The 15,877-nt window shown below is 41.2% G+C and overlaps 1 long non-coding RNA gene across 1 annotated transcript; it reads left to right on the top strand.

Annotated features, from left to right (window-relative positions):
- Positions 1-2,391: 2,391 nt before the first annotated feature.
- LOC130542368 (uncharacterized) lies at positions 2,392-14,279 on the top strand. Its single transcript, XR_008956867.1, has 3 exons — positions 2,392-2,490; positions 12,650-12,753; positions 14,043-14,279. It is a non-coding gene; the product is annotated as an uncharacterized LOC130542368 (long non-coding RNA).
- Positions 14,280-15,877: the final 1,598 nt, after the last annotated feature.

Genomic DNA, 15,877 nt, shown 5'->3' with positions numbered 1-15,877 from the left:
ATTTAAAAGAAGGAGAAGAGGAACATCTCAGGTTGGCAAAGTTGAAAAAGACTGATAAGCCCAATATTGACGAGGGCATAGGGATACAGGCTTCTACAACTGCTGTTGGAAGGAAAACTTGTCCTCTACCATCTGAGGTTTCTTTGGGTGGTTGGGGGGCCTGCAAATTAAGTGACAATAACTAGATTAACAGGAGACAGGATAACGTTCATTCCTAAGAGCATGTGAGAGTTGAAATGAGTAACCGTGAGAGAGATAAAGGTTCGCCTATACAAGGGGCCCCCTATAGAGCTTCAGTGGGAAGGTATGGAAGGTTCAGTTGAGCTTCTGGGTGCTAATGGCAGCTGAGAATTTGCACTTCCACATGCTAAGGGTCATTCTTTTTCCAATCAGGAAACTCCCTCTGAGGGGGCTCTATGGCGGGTGTATTTTTCCAGAGGTTCTACTGAAGTTTAAATAATATTTTCTTCTGCAGGATCTGATTGTTCAGGTATGTTCGGTGTGAGGTGATTTTCGTACTGTTGTGAGGGCTGTTACCAATCACTGCTGATGTCACTGCTCTCAGTGGTACGAATTCCTGCTAGCTGTCTGGAAGAGCTGTCAGACAGTGGGAAAACATATAACAATCATGGGTCTACGAATTAACCCTCTGTAAGAAATTTCACAAGTGTACAAAGATTTTTTAATAAGAATGTTCATTGATTATGTCATAAATATTGGAAAAATTAAGGTTTGTTAAAAGATAATCTTCAGAAAAATTTACCTCAGAAAAAGGTAAAATCATGTCTCCCGTAGATATCAAAGTGAGGATGTGTTAAAGAATTCATTTGACATATATGATGTGACGCAATCAGGCAAATGTTAAGCCAAGTTCAAAGGAAGAGTCAACACATACAGATTTATTTAGAGTAAAAGAATGAGATGAATTACAAATGAAGACAAAAGTGATTCTTCCACAGGAGTGGGGATAGGGAAGTCAATTAAATCACTACCACACAGGACAGAATTTACATATCTATCGGTTACCTACAACCTACAAAAAGCAGCAAGTAGCTCACAGATTATAAATAAATAGAGCTAGAATTTATAACCCAAAGTGGTATGCTATAGACAATGCATAGTGCTTCATAGAAACACTATTTCTTTTTAAGTAGGCGCCATGCCCAGCATGGAGCCCGACACGGGGCTTGAACTCACGACCCTGAGATCAAGACCTGAGCTGAAATTAAGAGTCAGCTGCCTCACTGAGGCACCCAGGTTCCCCAAAACACTATTGCATTTTAAAACAAGTTTTATTAATAGAAAATGGTTGTCAGGTTGCACTGATATCATGCAGGTGTAAAAAATTGGTAGGGTTATCATGCTATGTTTCATAGAAAGTAAAGTTACTGTATCATTAGATTAAAAAAGTAAGAACAATCACTTTGTGTATAATTATTTCTCATGTTCAAAGATATAAATAAATAATGCATAAGCAGTCATTTCCAGGAATTTTTAGTTTCTACTTCTTAATGTTTGGGTAAAAAAAATATATACATGTAAAAATATTTTTTACGACTATCATAGCTTTAAAAAGATATTTGCCTTTTGGAAAATAATATAAATACATGATTAAATAAACTAGTCAATAGTACATTTAACATTTATGTTAAATAGAAAAAAAAATTACAGTGAGAAGAAACCTATCAGGATGTTTACCGGAAGAAAACAACTTGAAAGAAGTACTTGTCTAAATGGATAGGCAAATTGTGGCCTATTCTTGCAATGGAATACTGCTCTGAAAATTAATGAAAGGAATCCTCATTTAGAATGAAGCTGGGAGGCCCATAGAGGAAGCTTTCACAGTCTACTACTTGTGGTCAATTGCAGACCCAACAGGAAGAGCCAGGCATTTCAGGGTGTACCACTTTAGTATCCCAGTAGGAGGAAGAAAGGCTTTCCTCCTCCCCTAGTCAATGAGTGATTCAGCCAATGAAAAGCCACCATACTTCCAACTCCCCCTTTACTCCAATGGACATTTTGTTTAAAACAGCCTTCGCAACTTCCTCCCCCACCCCCATAAAAGAGTGGTCCTCTCCTTTGTTCTGTGCCTGTGGTTTTGCTGCAGCTTTCTTGTCCTGGATTGCAATTCTTGCTATTCTAAATAAACCCATTTTTGCTGGTGAAATAAAATTGGCCATTCTATTTTTATGGTTTAACACTACTTAGTTTAGTGGGGGAAATGGATTCACTCAACAATATAGATGAATCTCACAGACCTTATGCTGTGATAAAGATGCCAAACACAAAAGAGTACATACTGTTTGATTCATATTTATATATTTGAAATTCTTTTTTTTTTTTTTAACATTTTATTTATTTATTTGTCAGAGAGAGAGTGAGCCCGATGTGGGACTCCATCTGAGGACCCTGAGATCACGACCTGAGCTGAAGGCAGCCACTTAACTGACTGAGCCACCCAGACGCCCCTATATTTGAAATTCTGAACAGGTAAATCTATGGTGACGGAAAGGGGAATAGTCATTGCCTGGGGCTGAGGGGGGGTGGGCTTACTTTTTGAGATAATTGAAATGTTCTTTGTTTTGGTCATGGTAGTGATTACATGGGTACATACATTTCTCGAAACTCATTGAACTATCCACTTATTTTTATTTTTTTAAAAGATTTTATTCATTTATTTGACACAGAGAGAGGCAAGGAGAGAGGGAACACAAGCAGGGGGGTGGGAGAAGGAGAAGCAGGCTTCCCGCTGAGCAGGGAGCCCGATGGGGGGCTCGATCCCACAACGCTGGAATCATGACCTGAACCGAAGGCAGATGCTTAACGACTGAGCCACCCAGGTGCCCCTGAACTATCCACTTAAAATGAATATATTTTATTACGTATGTAGGGGAGGAAAAATAATTTTCCCTCTACCCTTCTAGATTCTTGGCTGAGACACCCCTGTAATAAAAGATAGATGAACAAGGGGAAAACAAACAAGTTTAATAACATGTATACCTCCTGTAGGAGCCACGGGCAAGCTACCCCAAGACAGACCATTTTAGCCTGCAGATCATGCACTGAGCTGAAAACAATCAAAGCCCAAAAGACTCAGAAAGAAACTTCGACCTATCCCCACACTGCCTAAAAGAACTTAAGAGGACCTGCTCCAGGAAGAGAGCTATCATCACAGATAAGTACATGATAATATGAGCCAGGTATTGTAGACAGGGAGGAACCTAGCAGGGCTGGTTTGGTCCAAGTTCTCCCCATGTCCCATTGTTTCTCAGTGGCCCAGCAAACATTTGTTTACCAGACATTTACTCTTTTTCATTTTCCTGTGAATTCTAGTCCCTCCCTTCGAAATACCAGATTCCTTTCCCCTTCTCCTTAGTTCAGGGTGACATATATACCTCATTTTGCCTGACTATGTGGATTCCCCAGACATACAAATTAAGTTTGATTTTCTCTGATCTGTCTCATGTCAATTTAAATTAGTCCGGTTAGAGGAATCTTGAAGGACAGAGAAAAATTTTTTTCCTCCCTGACAGGAGATACCCAGGAAAATGGGGTAACTCCCTGAAACAGCCCAAGCCACCACCTTAAATGCCATCACCAGCAAAAGATAAAAGATGTTGCGGGGGTAGGGTGTAGTTACCGGAAGTTTCAGAAAAAGCGCAGTAAATGAGGTAAAGTTTTTAAGTAGATTTAAGTTGCTGCCTTCTCCATTGATAAGTTTCGATAGTTTTAGTCATTTTTCTCTTCCTGGTACAGAGAAGGAGAGATCCTTACAGCTGGAGATTTCCCTTATAAATGTAAATATCTTTTACAAAAGATAGTTTCTACAGGGTTTTCAGAGCTACCCCTGTAGCTGCTGTTTCTCAGAAATAACCAGGTCAAGATACAATCTTTATGTCTAAGTGGTATATGTTGAGGTGACAAATTCTGCTCTCCTTCGTACATAAAATTACCTCAGTAAAATGGATTTTTAAAAAAATACCTGTTTGAGAAAACTAGAAGGGGTGAACAAAGGGGAAAGCATATATTGGGGAGGATCTGAACACGCTGCGTTTGCCAGAAGCAGAGGGGCTCTAGGCTTCTGGAAATATGCCTGGACTTCAGGGTTTCCTACCTAGAAGCCCACCTGGAAAAGGATGGTGCAGCCATGACAGTAAATATACTCTTTTGGGGGTGGGAGGGCCCTAGAAGAAGTTGTAGGGATTTTTTTTGTTTTGTTTTGTTTTGTTTTTAGATTTTATTTATTTGACAGAGAGAGAGAGAGAGAGAGAAGGAGCAGGGGAACGGCAGGCAGAGGGAGAAGCAGGCTCCCCGCCAAGCAAGGAGCCCAATGCAAGACTTGATCCCGGGACTCTGGGATCACAACCTGAGCCCAAAGGCAGATGCTTAACCGACTGAGCCACCCAGGCACCCCAGTTGCGGGGAATTTTTACCATATGAGGCCCTGGCACAGCATAGAAGGGGAGAGGGTTGAAGAGGGTGGAGGAGAAACAGATGAATGCTGTATCCTGGACATCAGGGAATGGGCTACTCTGTTAAAGAAGACAAAAGAATCAGGTAGGCTCACAGCATATTTCAAGCCAAGCACTATGATTCTCATGCTAAACGAACAAGAATGTCCCAGGTATAAAATTGTTTAGTACTGACTTGCAAGTGGAGGTTGAAATGTGGCCGAGGTGCCCTCTGGTGGTAGAATCTAGAACCAAATGTGTAAACATGGATTAGTTGAGAAATATGATAAACATCTCTAGTTTTTATGTATATTAGATGTGAGGAGTAAATATAGTCGATTTTTACCATGGAAAAAAAACTACTACACTTAGCTAGTATTATCTAAAATAAAGAGCTTGGTAGAATTCCATTTCCAGTCAAAAGGGGGTAACAGGGATCAGATTTACCTTCTGTTAAAAACAACAGGACCTGAATTGTCACTTATGCTAAGCTCCACGTCACCAAAACAAGACTTAATTACAGTTTTGGCTCTCTCAGAAATGGAATCTTAAACCAATCCATCAGGAATCACCTGATCAGCCCTGGTTAGGTAATGTGCCTGACAGACCCTGACTTCCCCTAAAGGAAAGTAGCCTTGCAATAACCAACTTTTTTTTTTTTTTTTTTCGGTCTAGCATAATTTCCTTTTCTGGCTCCTTTCTGCCAGAAAACTTTTTCGTTTTGTACAGGTCCTCAGGGATCCTTTCTATCTGCTAGATTGGATGCCGTCCTCGTTATAAACAATTGAATGAAACCAGTAGGATCTTTACAATTTACTCAGTTGAATTTTGTGTTTTAACACTTCCCATTTGAAGTAAGAAATCATACAAAATATATTAAAATTATTTCTGAAATAGTGGTTTTTCAGATATGGGACATCAGGCAGCACAGGATAGTGATGTCTGAAAGATGGGAACAAAGGTGGGGTGAGCCCTGTGATTGCCCTGAGAATGTTTCCAGGCCACTACTCAAGGAAGGGTGACTCAAGCAGAGCTCAGCAGGTCTCCTGAGATATAGAAATGGATCAAGGAGGCCAGAGAAATCAGGGTAGCTAGATTCCACAGGGCACAATACTAGAAAGGGGAGAACAACATAGGGAGAGAACTCCAAAGATCTGGGAGGGTCTTCTTCAATTCTTCATCTGAGCCTGCGTGTTTATGAGGGAACTACCTGAGTGGTAGGAAAGAACCATCTGGGGACAGTAGAGGAAACAAATTCTAGAGCTCACAAAGAGCAGAGAACAGTGCCTGCTTCCACCACCAGAGTGGAAATTGTTGTAATTCAAGAGACATTAGATATCGAACATTAGTGGGGCAGAACTATCCCTAGAATAACAGTTGTTCAAGTCTTGAATAGCAAAACTTAAGAGCAAGCTTCAAAAGGATCAAACTATTTCCGAGTAACTTACCTGTATCCCAGAAAAAGGCCAAGAAAAAAATATATATATGGCCAACATGGGGCTTGAACTCACAACCCCAAGATCAAGAGTCATATGTTCTACCAACTGAGCCGGCCAGGCATCCCTTGGCCAAGGATAATTGTAGGAGTCAAAATATAACTAGCACCCAACAAAGTAAAATTTACAATGTTTGGCCTTCAATCAAAATTTGCTAGGCATGCAAAGAAGCCAGAAAGTATGACCCATACTAAGAAGGGGAAAAAATCAATTTATAGAAAGAGTTCTTTCTAAATGATGATAGAAAGACATTAAAACAGGTATTATAACCATATCCTATCCGTTCATGAAACCAGAAGAAAGATTGAGCATCTTAAGTAGCAAATGGATCATCTAAAATTGGATTTCTAGAGATCAAAAATATCATATCTGAGATGAAAACATACACTAGCTGGAATTCATAGAAGACTAGAGAGGAAAGAAGAAAAGATTAGGGTACTGAAGAAACAGCAATAGAAACTATAATAGGAATAGAAAACTAATCACAGAGACAAAAAAGACGGAAAAAATGAGCAAAGCATCAGTCAGCTGTGGGATCACTTAGTAGCATAGTGGATGTATAATTGGAGTTGTTCCTATCCTTTCAATAGAACCACTTTGTTTCTAAACTCTTCTTTCTGTTGTGTCCACTTTCACCATTAAAAAAAAAAATCTCATCCCTCAAACTTCCACCTGCAAACTACTAAAACCACTCTTAAAAAGATCTACAATAACTGAACTCAGTTAAGACTTCATGTAATTCCATCTTTCTGTGAAATCCAGTGGCTCTCCAACCTCTTGGAAACAAAGAACACTGTTTGCTACCCAATCTTTGAATCCTAGTCCTTGTTTATGACCCGCATTCTTTGAAGTTGATAAATTTCCTGCCTTCCCCCAAAACTTTGTTGTCATTCATCTGATTCCTTCCCTCCTCTGCCGCTGAATTTTGGGTATCCCTAAGCCTTCGTCATAAAGTCAAGAAATTTCAGGGTTGGGCAGAGGTCTTAGACACTATCTAGTCTGGCCCACTCATTGTCGAACACTTGATTTGTGTTCACAATATTTTTATCATATAGTTATCCAGTTTTTGTGTGAACACCATCATGATGGGTAATTTTCCCTCTCTATTCCACCATCAGTAGCTCTAATCTTTAGACCCCTCTTTCTCATATTAAGCTGAAATAGGTCTCCCTATAACTTCTGCCAAATGGTCTGGTTTCAGGCTCTTAACCTCCCTTCATTTCCACTCTAGTCTAGACCCATTAACACCTCAAGCATCGAATACTTCAATAACTTGATGGTCTCCATTGTAATTCTTTTTTCAGTTCACTGAGTGCATAACAATTCCCACCTGACATTTTTAAAACAGTTTTGATCCTGTTATGTCTTGCTCTTACTTAAGAACTTAATAAAGATTCCCTTCATTTTTTTCCCCTATCAAAACATGTATTTTTTAAAGTATATTCTTTTTTGAATGCGATTTATGCACAGATACAGAATTCAAAAATATATAAAAGGGTATAGCCTCCACCCCTCCAACTTTCCCTACAGAGGCAATCACTCTTGAACGTTTTGGGAGAGTTGGTTTGTTTTTTCCCCTCTGATACCTTTCCAGAGATGTTCTGGACATTTTATCAAATGTGTATCTTTTCCCTGCCTCTGATGATACCTTTCACCAATTACCTTCACCCTTGAACCACCGAGGGCAATTTAGAAATACCTGTCTAACATATCTGTTCTTTACCTATTTTTTTTTTCACTTAACATAAAATTTTGGAGATCATTCTACATCAGTTTATGTAAAGCCTCTCCCCCCCACCCCGCCCCAGTATCTGCACAGTGGAGGGGATGTATCATGATGTTTAAATAGATCCTTAATGGGTATTTAGGTTGTTTCCAGTTTCTTGCTATTACAAACAGCACTGCAATGAAGAGCCTCATACGTATGCAAAATATATGTGTAGGAAGAATTGCCAGAAGTGGTATTGCTTGCTCAAAATGTATCCACATTTAAAGTTGATTGATATTACCCTCTGAGTCATTACCTTCAAGGGTGAAGGTGACTGGCAAAAGATACCATCAGACAGCGGAATAAATAAGTTCCTTATGCCTGGGTAAAAGATAGAAGAGATCTCCACCCTTCTGTCATACTTGAGAACATCCCCCAGCAGTCCTCTCTACTGCAGCATCAATTTTTATTCTTTCCATTGAAACTTTCTTATCAGCATGCAATGATGTTATGTCTCTCTTCCCTAAAACCTTTGAACTCTCAGAAGACCACAGGGAGCTGGAGATACAGCAGCCATTTTTGGAGGTCATGCACATACCTTAGCTTGCAGGCCCTTCTTCCACCTTCAAAGTAGCAATGGTCATTCGTGTCTTAGATCATTCCCACACCTGGTACTGTCTTCCCATTTCCTTCTGATTCTCTGTCTCCCTCTTCTGCCTTCATTTTCTTCTTTGAAGGACCCTGTGATGTCCTTGGGCTCATTCACATAATTCAGGATAATCTCCCTCTCATGCAGTCCGCTAATTAGCTACCTTATTTTCATCTGCTACCTTAATTCCCCTGGACCATGTAATGTACTATATAGTACATTCCCCTAGTATAGTAATGTACTATATTAACAGGTTCCAAGGATTAGGATGTGGGCATGGACATTATTCTGCCCCCACCACAGGCGGGGAATCTACAAGAACTCCTTGGAAGTCACAGCTCATTCCGGATCAACCAAGAGCCCTGCGGGTCAGTGTTGCTGAGAAGCAGTGGCTCTGTGAAGGAGCCTTGACTTTGAGCACTTGCTGTCACCAGCACTGGTGTCTCTACAGTCGTCTTTGCTTGCCCTTAAAATCAGGACAGGGCTGCTGCCGCCAAGCATCAGATCCACGTTCTGGGCAAGAATGAAGAACAACGATGGCACCACTAGTCATGTCTCTTGCCAGAAAAAAACAAAAAACAAAAACCTCTTCAAATTGCACCCCACACATATTCAGACTTCCCTTAATGTCTCAATGGCCAGAACTGATCACACAGACGCTCCCAGCTGCAAGAAGTCTGGGACTGTGGACACTGTATAATCACGATTGGTTTAGACCAGTCATGATCTGACGTCTGCAGATGCTCATATTACTGCGACAAACAGAATTTCCATTTGGTCAACATCGGGGTGCCAGGCTCAGTAAATAAATATATGAGATGCCTAGTTACATTTGATTTTCTCATACACAACAAAGCTTTTAAGTGTAAATATGTAATATGTGGGACATAGTTATCCTAAAAATCATTGGTTATTTATATGAAATTCATATTTAACTGGACATTCTGTGCTTTATCTGGCAACCCTAGCTTAGCAAGGAGAAGAAGGAGGGGATGCTGAGTGGGGAACTCACAAGACCTGCCGTGAGGGCGATGGCATTTTATTCTAAAAGTTGAATTGCTGGTGGAAGAATTTCAGGACTCAGTGGCAGGCTGGTGGGGGAACTCTTCTGTGACAAAGTCTAGGGGCTTCCATTTTGACCTTCCATTCCTATAGTTGTAGGATAGCCTATGCAATGTCCAGGTAAAACCGGTTTTCAGTGGGGTTGACCAGAGGTTTCTGCTGTAATAATTCCAATCGAATGGCTTCTCCTTTCCAGCAAGTGTGTTTTGTCCTGCCTGTTCCAGTGCAGAAATTTTTCGACGGTGGAAAGCAAAATAGGAAAGTGACAAAAGCAACTAAAATACAGGTCTGCTCAAATTAATCCACGGCCTTCTTTTCACTGGTCCAACAATGGTAATGATGAGGTTAGTAATTTACAACTTTAGCACTCGATCAGAAGAAAAGTTAATTGAAAGTATGAAATTGGGGCACTTGGGTGGCTCAGTCCGTGGAGCATGTGATTCTTGATCACAGGGTTGTGAGTTTGAGCCCGAGGTTGGATGTAGAGATGACTTACAATAAAATCTTTTAAAAATATATGAAATAAAATTTAAAACATTAATTTTTAAAATAAAAACACTATCCCTATCAACTCATTTCCTCTCATACCGACCCCACTATAATTTAAATATTCGATAACCACCAAGATGTGGGTTCTGTGGCCTGACTGTGCCTTTGGTCTGAATTTTTATGACACTTACTTCAAGCCAGAGCTGGTGAACAGGAGTATCTCTAGAATCCTATGGTGTAAACTGCTGTGGAATAAGGTTAAACTATTTTGATGTCGGTTCTGACCATATGTGAGTGTTTTCCACAGGTCTTTGTAAAACCAAAACCAGACTGAGGGCTGTTGGGGGGGAGGTGGGTGGGGGGATGGGGTAAGTGGGTGATGGGCATTAAGGAGGGCACGTGATGTGACGAGCACTGGGTGTTATACAAAACTGATAAATTATTGAGCACGACATCTGAAACTAATGATGTACTATAAGTTGGCTAATTGAGTTTAAAGAAAAAAAACCCAAAACCATATTATTAATTTAAAAAAAAAATCATGATGACTTTACCTCTTCTGGCGTTAGGTTTCTCAGGTATAAAACCTTAATTCAGAAATTAATGCATGATGATTCCATTCAAATTTCCTGCGTCAGCATTAAGGTTCTACAGACTTTTGGTCCCAGGAAACCTCAGAGAATAATAACAGCATTTCCCACATAGTATGCCTTCATGGGAACAGTGACTGGTGGAAGGTCACACCTTCTGTACCCCCTTTCAACAGTTCACCTGTGGCCTTCCTCGTATGAGTCACATTTTTTGCATGTGTCTCAAATTTCCCATCAGTGAAACAGAGACTGTGACGCAAATGTAACTCTCAGTTATTTGAAGTGCTTTGAACAAAACGATTAGAACGTCTTCGCGTACTGTGTGATTTTGTAAGCCGTTTGGCCAGGGGTTCCAAAACTCACTGTCCGCTGGAATTCCTTAGGGAGCTTTAAAAAATTCCCGTGCCTGGAGTGTGTACCGAGGATTCTGATTTCAGTGGGGTCGTGTGGCCTGAATATCAGCGTTTTTAAAAGCTCCCCAGACGATTCTAATGTGCAGCAAAGTCTGTACGTATGGCCATGGCCTTTATTCTCCCTGCGGGCTTTGCTCCCAGTCACCACCAGGAGGGCACAGAGCAGTGAAGCGTAGGACCCGAACCACAGTAAGAGGGGGCGCAGTCGAGTGGAGACACCAATCCTAGTGGGACCCTAGGATCTGACCCGAACAAACTGGAAACACGATACCGTTGTAACTCAGATGTCCTCCCCACCAGGGTGGGGAACCGTAAAAATTAATATTACCTTCACTCAGCACAGCTTTGGTGAAGCCCGGAACTAGAGAAGCTCTTGTCCACAAAGCAAATAATGTCTTCAGCCTCAATAGAATTCCTTCTATTTCTTTAAAGTAGGAATTAACTTGTAGGTGCACTAAATACTTCCAAAACTTCAGTGGGAATTGAACTGAACTGCTCTTGGAAGCCAAGGTCAGAGAGAAGATGTGGAGTCAGGAGGGGCAGGAAGAGAAAGGCCACCCAAGAGTTGCCAAGCCAATAAGAGAGGTTTGGGAGAAGAGACACCTTGGGGTGAGGGTGGGGAGATTTATTTTTTTAAAAACAAAATCTGGGAGCGGAGTGCCTGGGTGGCTCAGTCGGTTAAGTGTCTGACTCTTGATTTCAGCTCAGGTTATGATCTCAGGGTCCTGGGCTCAATGTCTCCCTTCTGCACTGGGCAGAAAAATGAAAACAGAACAGGGAAGTCATGGGTGAGAAGGCTTACGGTGTCAGTTCTCGAACTTGAGCCGGTAGCAGACTCACGGGAGGGTGACAAACACAGACCGCTGACCCCGCCCACGGAGTTTCTGATTTAGTAGATGGGGGCCATGGCTCACAAGTTCTCAAGTGATGTTGACGCTGCTGGTCTGGGGATCACCCTTTGAGAGCCACTACATCGTAATGCTCTCATAAATTCTTTCTGGGTCTAGCATTTATTATGGTCTGTTCTTTAAAATTTTAACAGGTTCTGGGGCTCCTGGGGGGTTCCTTCGGTTAAGCGTCTGACTTAGGCTCCCTCAGATCATGATCTCAGGTCCTGAGATCTGCGGGAGTCAGGCTCTGTGCTCAGCAGGGAGTCTGCTGCTCTCTCTCCTTCTGCCCCTCTCCCCTGCTCCTCCTCGTCTCTCTCTTTCTCAAATAAATAAATAAAATCTTTTAAAAATTTTTTAACAGGTTTTATGAGAAAGGAAGAGTGTCCTGATCAAATGAGTCGGGGAAATACTGGATCAAAGGAAGTTAAAAGAGGTTTCTTTTGAGAAATTGAAATAACTTAGTGCCTACACTGGCAACGGCCTCCTGTCCGCACTAGTCTGACTTTCCTATTCCAGGAAATTCTTAACCAGAAAAATGAAATGAGAAACAATTTTATTGTTTGTTCCAGGAACTGTCTGAAAACCCATTAATCCAAATATCAGATGATTCAATTTGCCCTCCTTAAAGTAAATACACTTTCCCAGGAAGATAGATGGCATGTAAAGATTGTTTACTCTTAACTCTCATCTGGGTGTGTCTACCAACTGAACTGTTACGTCACAGACTTTCCTCATCCTGATCAAGTTCTCCATCAAATTAACCCCCTTAATCCAGGCCCCCCAAAACCTCATAAATATCCTGCCTTTGCCCTCAACCTCCTGAGAAACTACTGAGAGTCTGTAACAATAGTGAACTCCCTTACCTTGATGAACATTCCACTAAGCCTGCCTTTCTCCACAGCCTACTTTGGTGGTATTTTGAGCCAGGATTCAACAACCTATTGCTTTTGAAAGTTGCTAAGAGAAAAAAAAAATCTTGAAAGTTCTTCTCACAAGGAAAAAATGGTAAGTATGTGAAGTGATAGATGTTGTCTAAACTTACTGTGGTGATCGTTTCACAATATATACATCTATCAATCATTACGTTGTGCACCTGAAACTTATGCAATGTTACATGTCAATTACATCTCAATAAAACCCGAAAAAAAATTGGTGAGAACAACAACGAAACCAACCTATTGCCTTAATTTCCTATGCTAGTTTAGGTCCCTCCTGTTACTTCCTGAATTATTCACAGCCTGGCAGGGAGCTTAGAAAATAGTAGACATTGAATAAATATTATATGAGTAAGAGTGAAAATTTTAGTCTTTTTTAAATTTTTAAAATTTTTTTAGAGATTTTGTTTATTTATTTATTGTTTGACAGAGGGAGAGAGAAGGAGAGAGCAGGGAGAGGAGCAGAGGGAGAGGGACAAGCAGGCTCCATGTTGAGCATAGAGCCCAGTGCAGGGCTCGATCCCACGACCCTAAGATCACAAACTGAAACAAAATCAAGAGTCTGATGCTTAGCTGACGGAGCCACCCAGGTGTCCTTTGTCTTTCTTTTTTTTTTAACTTTTAAATACTAAATAATCTCTACCCCCAATGTGGGACTTGAACTTGCGACCCTGAGATCAAGAGTCACATGCTCTACCAACTGAGCCAGCCAGATTCCCCAAACTTTTTGTCTTTAGTATGCTATTGTGCATTGTGATTTTTTAAGGGGGAGCTGTGACTGTCCCAACCTTTCTTTCACTTGTGCCTCGGCGACCCCCTCTGGAAAACCCTACCATAATTTGTTGTGGGAACTACTGATGAGCACTTTGCCATTCTTATTACTAAAGGCAGCGATCTGGGGGCTGAATTTACTGATACATGTAAGATTCTCTTCTGTGACAACCATGCCCTTGGGAGCTCTTTCCCACTCATGGTTCCAGTCTTTATCACAGACTAAATGGTGCTCCCCCCCCCCCCCCAATTAATATGTCCAACCCCACAACATGACTGCATTTGGGATAGGACCTTTAAAAAGATCATTTAAGTTACATGAGGTCAGAAGTTTGGGTCCCAAATCTGATAGGACCAGTGTCCTGCCAGAGCCCTCTCTCTCTCTGTACATGCACAGAAGGAAAGGCCAGAAGACAGCTATGTATGACCCAGAAAGAAAGGTCTCACCAGAAACCAGCGGTGCTGGCACCTTGATCTTGGCCTCCAGAAATGTGAGGAAATCAATTTCTTTTGTTTCAGGCACCTAGTCTGTAGTATCTTGTTATGGCAACCCAAGTTGACTAATACAGTTTTTGTTTTCGTTTTTAGGGCTGAACTTGGAACCACTGGGTCATGAATATGACCCCTGACCTATGGCTCAGGGGACTCTCTCTAGCCTGTTTATTCCTGACATCATAGTTGTGCACTTCACAATGATTGAGAGACGTAAGTTTTATTGAAGGACTGGAAATGGAAGACTTACCTAAGAATCGTAGCCATTAGAAGGGGGGTGCTTGGGTGGCTCAGTCGGTAGAGCATATGACTCTTGATCTCAGCGTCATGAGTTCAATTCTGACATTGGGTGTGGAGTTTACTTAAAAAAAAAAAATAGAAGGGCCCCAGTCTTATGTTATTTAAATTCATCACATGTTATTCTGTCTGGTATGTGAAAGATAATGTGAAAGTAGATACTAGACATTTTTTACCTCCAGTTAATGTTTTTTCACTAGACAGTTTAAATTTTGATTGCTCACATATTTTTTGGACTGATGTAATCTATTTTATGTTGCTTATTAAGAAATTTGTCTGATTTTTGTCCCAGGAACCTGGCCCAGAGCTTCTGAGAAACCCTTTCCTGAATGATAGGAGTGTCTTAGTTATCCTAAAGAGATAACTCATGGCAGGCCCTTGATGGCTACAGCTTGGGGAAGGGTCACCAGGAAGACCAATCATTTTATTAGAGGGTTGGGATTTTGATATCAGCCCAACCTCCTGATCTCCAGGGAGGGGTGAGGGGCTGCATATTGAGTTCAGTTATGTGGCCAATGATTAAACAAGCCATGCCTTCATAATGAAACCCCAATAAGAACTCTGGCCACAGAAGCTCAGTGGAGCTTTCTGGTCGGTGAACACACTGATGTGCAGAGAAGATGATATGCCCTGATTATACAAGAAGAGGGTGAGGAAGCTTTGTGTTCCCTCCCAAGCCTCACCTATGTGAATCCTATATAATAAATCTCTAATAATAAGCGTAGTTACTTTCCTGAGTTTTATGAATGAATTGATCTAACAAATCATCAAACCTGAGTAGGTCTATGGGAACTCCCAGATCTGTATACAGTAGGTCAGAAGTGCAAGCGGAACCCTGCTAGGTTTCCTGGGAACCCCACTTAGGACTGGCATATGAAGTGAGGGTGGTCTTGTGGAGGACTGAGTCCATTATCTGTGGGGTCAGATGTTGCTAACTCTGGGTGGCTAAGTGTCAGAATGGAATTGCAGTAAACCTAGTTGGTATTAGTTCATTGGGGATTTTACCAAAATATTTTAACATGTAAATTTACTTTCTTAATCTCTTTCTAATGGCAATAATTGTCCATTTTAGAAAATACAGGCAAGAGGGGTGCCTGGCTGGCTCAGTTGGTGGAACATGTGATTCTTGATCTCGGGATTGTGAGTTCAAGCCCCAGCTTGGGTGTAGAGATTACTTACAAATAGAATCTTAACAACAACAACAAAAAAAACAAAAACAAAAATTAAAAAAACAGATAAGAGAAAGTAAAAATAACCCGTGAGTCCACTTCTCAAATTGAGCTATTCCAGTATATGTTCTTCCAGTCTCTTTTCTGTATATGTATGTTATTTTAAAACATGAGTGCTGTCAGCAATGGAGACCTCCTTAAGGCAAGATAGAACCAAACCTGGACACTCGGGTATATTCCACCTGCAGGACGGGATGGCTTGTCCTGTCCTCAGTCCCTTGACAGATGCCATGGTGCACCCCTCCCCCAGGCCTTTGGGTATCTGAGAAGCTTTGGGATTCAGTAAATAGCACTGGCCGTTGGGGGACTATACAGATGGCACTAACCATCATATGTAATGGAGCTCAGTGGAATGTTGCCGTTTTTTATCCCTTAGCCAAGATATTCCTAATAAAGGATGGGATC

This window comes from Ursus arctos, unplaced genomic scaffold (genome assembly GCF_023065955.2).
Source record: "Ursus arctos isolate Adak ecotype North America unplaced genomic scaffold, UrsArc2.0 scaffold_33, whole genome shotgun sequence".
NCBI classification, from domain to species: Eukaryota; Metazoa; Chordata; class Mammalia; order Carnivora; family Ursidae; genus Ursus; species Ursus arctos.
Note: the sequence above shows the minus strand (reverse complement) of the source record. Positions and strands in the feature narration are given on the sequence as shown.